Here is a 7,083-nt window from a genome sequence, read left to right as displayed (position 1 = left end):
CCAAGTCCAGCCTCCCCGCAGCCTCCTCAGCGGTCCCCCCAACCCTCCACACACACACTCGGGGAGCCGTAACAGCACCTCTACCCCCAAGGTCAGTTCCTCTAGCAGTCTGCCAGCCTCTGCCTCCCCTGGCCTCCGCTCTACCCTCAGAACACCCAGTACCCCCAATCTCAGTCCCCCCTGAGACTTTGGCCTTAAGTCCAAACCCCATTCCTCGCTGTCACCCTCCAGCACATGCACTCACCTCCTGCCCCTCAGGCCTGTTGGGCCGGTGCCCTGTGGCTTGTCCAGGGGAATCTCAAACCACAGGCCTTCTCAGCCGGGCAGGGATGAGGACCCGGGGAACTTCCTGGGGTGGGAAGGCCTCACCCCATTGGTTTTCATGTCTGTACAATGCCACCGCCCCCACCCCGTGCACCAGTGGTTCTCAAAGTGTGCTCCTGGGGCCAGAAGGGTCATCACCAGCTTCACTCTGAAGCTTATTAGATATGCAAACCTCTGCCCCACCCCACATGAAATCAGAATCTCTGGGAGTAGCGCCCAGAACTCTGTTTTCTCAAGCAGCTAGGTGATTCTGCCACACACTAGCCACAGCTTTAGACCAAATATACAAAACAGAAGGGCATCCTCGTGTCCCCTCCCTCCTCGTGTCCCCTCCCTCCTTGTGTCCCCTCCCTCCTCGGAGCTTTGTACCATCACTTTGTGCTAATGCTCAATAAACCTAGCTTTGCTGCCACCAAAAAACAACAAAACAACACCCAGAAACAACAACAACAACTAAACGAAAGGCTGCACCTGGACAACAGAAACCCTGAGAGATGAAAACACCTCCAAGTCCAAGCCTTGTTCAGGTGTCCTCAGAGAGACAGGCCTAAGGCATGGAAGTGCCAAGAATCACCTCGGCACTCACCCATGGCGTCCACGGCGTCCATGCCCCTGCCCCAGAGACACAGGGCCTCAGCCTCACCCAGGCTTCCCCGGGAGATTTTTAAGGGGCTGCTTCCATTTCCCTGGATAGTCCTTATGGTGCCGGGGACCACCAAGAGTGCTCCCCAGGACCCTGGCAGCCTCCCACCGTGGGCCCCAGCTAACCACCCCCACAAGGCCAGAGGAGGAAACTGCTGCCCTGGTCCCTGCGGGCCAAGCTGGGGCTGGGTCTGGGTCTGGCCTAGGTCTCACCTTTCTGGTCTCGCCCTTCTGAACTCCCCACGCATCTCCCAGACTTGACCCCACCTGCTTTCCCTCAGACCATGGCCGATAGAGCCCCCAGCACTCGATCCATTACAGCAAACTGTTTTTGACAGAAACCTCTGGAGGACTTTTGGTCAACAACAACAACAGTATTCATGATAAAAAAGCATCTTCTCGGAGTGCCTGGGTGGCTCAGTCGGTTAGGTGTCCCATTATTGATTTCAGCTTGAGTCATGGTCTCAGGGGCATGGGGGTCAGGGCCTGCTCAGCAGGGAATCTGCTTGAGGTTCTCTCTCTCCCTCTCCCTTTGCCCCTCCCCTGCCAGTACAGGAGCACACGCAAACACATGCACGCACGCTCTGTCTAAAGAAATAAACTTAAAAAAAAAAAGCATCTTCTCTAGAGTGGGTTTCACAAATATCTTCCTTCTCTATCTTCATCATTTTCACCCAATCCACTCACCAAGTGGACTACTGTCACTTAAGATTTTTTTAATGAGAGGCACCTGGGTGGCTCAGTGGGCTAAAGCATCTGCCTTCAGCTCAGGTCATGATCCCAGGGTTGTGGCATCAAGCCCCACATCTGGCTCTCTGCTCAGCAGGGAGCCTGCTTCCCTCTCTCTCTGCCTGCCTCTCTGTCTACTTGTGATCTCTGTCTGGCAAATAAATAAATAAACTCTTTTTTAAAAATTAAAAAAATATATATATTTTAAATGAGGGGCACCTAGGTGGCTCAGTGGGTTAAGCCTCTGCTTTCCACTCACGTCATGATCTCAGGGTCCTGGAATCAAGCCCCACATCAGGCTCTCTGCTCAGCAGGGAGCCTGCTTCCCCCTCTCTCACTGCCTGTCTGTCTGCCTACTTGTGATCTCCCTCTCTGTCAAAAAAAAAAAAAAAAAAAAAAAGTTAAAAAAAAAAGATTTTTTTAAATGAAACCTTTTATTCTGAGACAGTTGAAGAGTCGTGTGAAATTGTAAGCTCCAGTCCAGAGAGATCCATGTACCTTTACCCAGTTTCCTTCAGTGGTGACATCTGTGCCACTGTACAGTATCACAGCCCAGATATGGACACGGAAGCAGTCAAGATACAGACGTGTCCGTCACTGCCAAGATCCATCCATCATGTTGCCCTTTATAACCACACCCCCTGCCCTCCCACTCTCCCACTCTACCCCCTCCTTCACCCTGGGCAACTACCCATCTGTTCTCTATTTCTATACTATTTTTGTACTATATTTCTATACTCTATTTCCAGAATGTTATAAGATTAGAATCCTAAGTATGTGATCTTTGGGGAATGGCCTTTTTTCACCCCACCTCATTCTTTGGAAAGTCATCTAAGTTCCTGTGTGTATCACTAGTTCATTCCTTCCACGGCCAAGTAGTATTCCATGATGTGGATGTACCACAGTTGGCTTATTCGTACAGCCATTGAAAGACATTGGGGTTGTTTCCAGTTCAGGGCTCTTATGAATAAAGCTGCTATAAACATTCATGTACAGGTTTTTGTGCAGACACAAGTCGTTATTGCTCCAGGATAAATGCCTAAGAGTGCAATTACTGGGTCATATGGTAATTGGGTTTAGTTTAAAAAACAAAAAACAAAAAAACCCAACCTTGCTAAACTGTTTTCCAGAGTGGCTATACTATTTGACATTCCCACCAGCAATGTATGAATGATCCCATTTCTGCACATCCTTGCCAGCATTTATTGTTGTCACTGCTTCCCTTTTTTATTTTTTTAAAGCCATGCTGGTAAGTGTGTCATGATATCTCATTACAGCTTAAATTTGCATTTTCCTAATGGTTGATGTTGCTGAACATCTTTTCATGTGCTAATTTGCCATCTGTGTGCTATCTTCTTCCGTGAAATGTTTCTTCATGTCTTTTGTCCATGTTCTAGTTGGATTATTTGCTTTTTTTTGTTGTTGAATTTTGAGAGTTCTTTATATATTCTAGATACTAGTCCTTTTTTGGATATGTGTTTTACAAATATTTTCTCCCAGTCTGTAGCTTGTCTTTTCATCCACTTAACAAGATCTTTCACAAAGCAAAATTTTAAAATTTCAATGAAGTCCAAATGATCAACTTTTCCTTCAATGGATTGTGCTTTTGGTGCAGAGTCTAAGAACTATTTGCCTAGCCTTGATCCTAAAGATTCTCTCCTATGTCTTATTCTAAAACTTCAATAGTTTCAGTTTTACATGTAAGTTTTACATATAAGTGTGTTTTACATGTAAGTTTTATGTTTTACATATAAGTCTGTGATCCCTCTTGAATTAAATTTTGTAGGAGGTACAAGACATAAGGTGATGTTTTTCCCCTTTGGCCTGTGGATGCCCAATTCTTCCAGCACCATTGTGAGATTTTCTACATGATCATGTCATCTTCACATTGAGACAATTTTCTTTCTTTCTCTCCTGTCTGTATGTCTTTTACTTCCTTTTCTTACCTTTTTGCATTGGCTGAAATTTTCAACATTATGTGGAGAAAGTGTAGTGAGACCTGACATCCTTTCCTTGTTCTTGATCTTAGGGGAAGAGCATTCAATTTCTCGCGTGAATTGTCATATAAATATCAATTGGATATTTGGCGATGGTGTCGTTGGGTTCTTCTATATCCTTGCTCATTCTCTATCTAGTTTTCCATCAATAGTTGAAAGAAGGCTATTGATGTCTTCAATTATTATTGTGGATGTATCTATTTCTCTTCAGTTTTATCAGGTCTTTTTTTTTTTTTTTTAAAGATTTCTTTATTTGAGAGAGAGTGAGTGAGAGAGAGAACAAAAACAGGGGGAGTGGCAGAGGCAGAGGGAGAAGCAGACTTCCCACAAAGCAGGGAGCCCAATGTGGGGTTTGATCCCAGAACCCTGGGATCATGACCTGAGCTGAAGGCAGGTGCATAACCTACTGAGCCACCCGGGTTCCCCACGTTCTATCAGTTTTGGCTTCACATATCTGGCAGGTCTGTTTTGTGGTACTTACATATTTAGGATTGTCACATCCTCCCAATATATTGATCTTTTTAGTAGTGTATACTGTCTCTCTGTCTCTGCAATTTTTTTTCTCCTGAAGTCTACTTTTGCTGATAATTAATATTAATTAATTGCTTCTTTGATCTGTGTTTTCATGATACAACTTCTTCCATTCTTTAATTTTCAACTTGTCTCTATTATTCCATCTGAAGTGAGTCTCTTGGAGATGGCATATATTTTGTTGTGTGTGTTTTTTTTAAAAGATTTTATTTATTTATTTGACAGAGAGAGAGATCACAAGTAGGCAGAGAGGCAGGCAGAGAGAGAGAGGAGGAAGCAGGCTCCCTGCTGAGCAGAGAGCCTGATGCGGGACTTGATCCCAGGACCCTGAGATCATGACCTGAGCTGAAGGCAGCGGCTTAACCCACTGAGCCACCCAGGCGCCCCTTGTTGTGGTTTTTAATCCAACCTGGCAAATACCTACTTTTTAATTGTTGTATTTAGGTCATTTGCATTTAGTGTAATTCTTGATAGGCTAGAGCTTCAATCTGCTGTTTCATTTTCTGGTTTTGTCTGTTCTTTTTTTTGTTTTTGTTTTCTTTTTCCTGCTTTCGCATGAGTTATGTGAACATTTCTTACAATTCCACTTCGGTTTACCTATTATGTTTTTGAGTGTATTTTCTTGTACAGCTTGTTAGTGGTTGCTGTAGGTATTGCATCAAGCCTATAACTTGATGTCTACTGGTGTGATCATTTTGCCAGTTTGAATGAAATTGAGAAATCTGCGGCTCTGGGTGGCTCAGTCAGTTAAGCATCTGCCCTTGGCTCAGGTCATGGTCCCAGGGTCCTAGGATGGAGCCCTGCCTCAGGCTCCTTGCTCAGTGGGGAGCCTGCTTCTCCTTCTGGCTCTGTCTGCTTCTCCCCCTCCTTGTACTCTCTGTCGAATAAATAAAATCTTAGGGAAAAAAAAAAGAAATAGAGAAATCTTACCTCCCTTTAGGTCCCTCTACCCTCCCCAATTTATAACTGAATCATCTTTAAATTTTTCTCTTTATGTATTTTAGAACGACACCAGGTGGTGTAATGATTTTTGCTTTAACTTTCAAACATAGTTTAGAAAACTTGAGAAGAAAAAGAAGGATGATTGTATTTGCTCATATTTTTGCTTAATGTGTTTTTTCATCCTTCTTGATGTTCTCAGGCTCCTTCATTATTTTCTTTCTGTTTAGAGAATTCTTTTTAGTCTTTTTTTTTTTTTTAAGGATAGGTATAATTTTTCTTAGTTTTTTTTTCATCTGAATATGTTTAGATTTTCCCTTATTCCTGAAGAACAATGCCAATGGGTATGGGCCTCTGGTAAGACAGTTCTTTTGTTTCAGCACTTAAAAATTATTTTGCTCCTTTCTTCTGGCCTCCATGGTTTCTGATGAGAAATCTATTGTTCCAATTGTTTTTCCTTTATATGTAAGGTGGTGTTTCCTTCTGGCTGCTTTCAAGACTTTTTCCCTTCATCTTTAGCTTTCAGAAGTTTAATTTTGATGGGTCTCCGAGTGGCTTTATTTGGATTGTCCTCTTTGGCATTCATTCAGCTTCTTGAATTTGTAGGTTTATATCCTTTACCAAACCTGAGAAATTTCCGGCCATTACCTTCAAGTACTTTTTCAGACCTGCCCTTTTTCTCCTCTCCTTCTGGGACTCTGATGAAATGAGTATTAAACCTTTTGTTACAGTCCCACACGTCCCTGAGGCTCTGTTCCTTTTTATTTTATTTTACTTTTCAGTCTATTTTCTCTCTGTTGTTCAAATTGAGCAATTTCTATTGTTCCATCTTCCAGTTCACTGGTTCCTTCCTCTGTCTCCTTTATCCTACTGTTGAGCCCACCCACTGAGTTTTTCTTCCAGTGATTGTACTTTTCAGTTCTAAAATTTCCATTTAGTTTTCTTGACACTTTGTTTGCTGAGACTTATTTTTTCATTTGTGTTTAGTATATTTGAAATTGTTCATTGAACCATTTTTTTTTTTTTTTTATCACAGATGCTTTAAAATTTTGTCAGAGAATTCTAACATCTCTGTCATCTCAGTGTTGAAATTTCTTGGTTACCTTTTTTTTTTTTTTTTTTTTTTTTTTTAAGATTATTTGAGAGAGAGAGAGAGAGAGATTGAAAATGAGCCAGTGGAGGGGCAGAGGGAGAGAGGGAGAATCTCAAAGAGACATCCCACTGAGTGCAGAGCCTGAAACAGGCTTGATCTCATGACCCTGGGGATCATGGCCTGAGCCAAAACCAAGAGTTAGATGATCAACGGACTGAGCCACCCAGGTGCTCCTTGGTTGTCTTTTTGTAATCATTTGTGATCATTCTGGTTCTTGGTGTTAGTGATGTTTTGAACTCTGGCCACTTTCATATTATGAGACTCTAGATCTTATTTAAGCTTTCTGTTTTAGCTGGTGTCCTCTGATTCTGCTCCAGCAGGGGATAGGAAATGGGGGGTGGCCAGCACCTGGTTACAGCCAAGTGGAGAGAGAGGTCTAGATTCTCTATTTGGCCTCTGTTGGTGAGGAGGAGGGCAGTGCTCCTCATTCTTGCTGGGTAGGGCTGTTCTCGACTAAAACCACAGTGTGTGTGTGTGTGTGTTGGGGGTGGATTTCACTGCCACTGGGTGGTGGTGAAAGCCCTGAGTTTCCACTAGATTTCCTCTGATATCATCCCAGAGTAGAGCGAGAGGGGTGCCTCATTATTGCCAGGTCAAGTGCAAGCTGAGGCTCCCCATGCGGCCTCCACTCACATGGCAGCAAGGGCGCCTCATTATTGGTTGGGGACGCCTGCTGAGGGTGGAAGTCTGGGCTCCCTACTGAGCCTTTGCTGGTGTGGGTGAGGGCGGGGTTGCAATTTTTTTGTGTGTGTGGTTTTTGGCTGGCAT

Source organism: Mustela lutreola, chromosome 16 (genome assembly GCF_030435805.1).
Source record: "Mustela lutreola isolate mMusLut2 chromosome 16, mMusLut2.pri, whole genome shotgun sequence".
In the NCBI taxonomy this organism is placed as follows: domain Eukaryota; kingdom Metazoa; phylum Chordata; class Mammalia; order Carnivora; family Mustelidae; genus Mustela; species Mustela lutreola.
The sequence above is the reverse complement of the archived record's forward strand: the minus strand, read 5'-3'. Positions refer to the sequence as shown.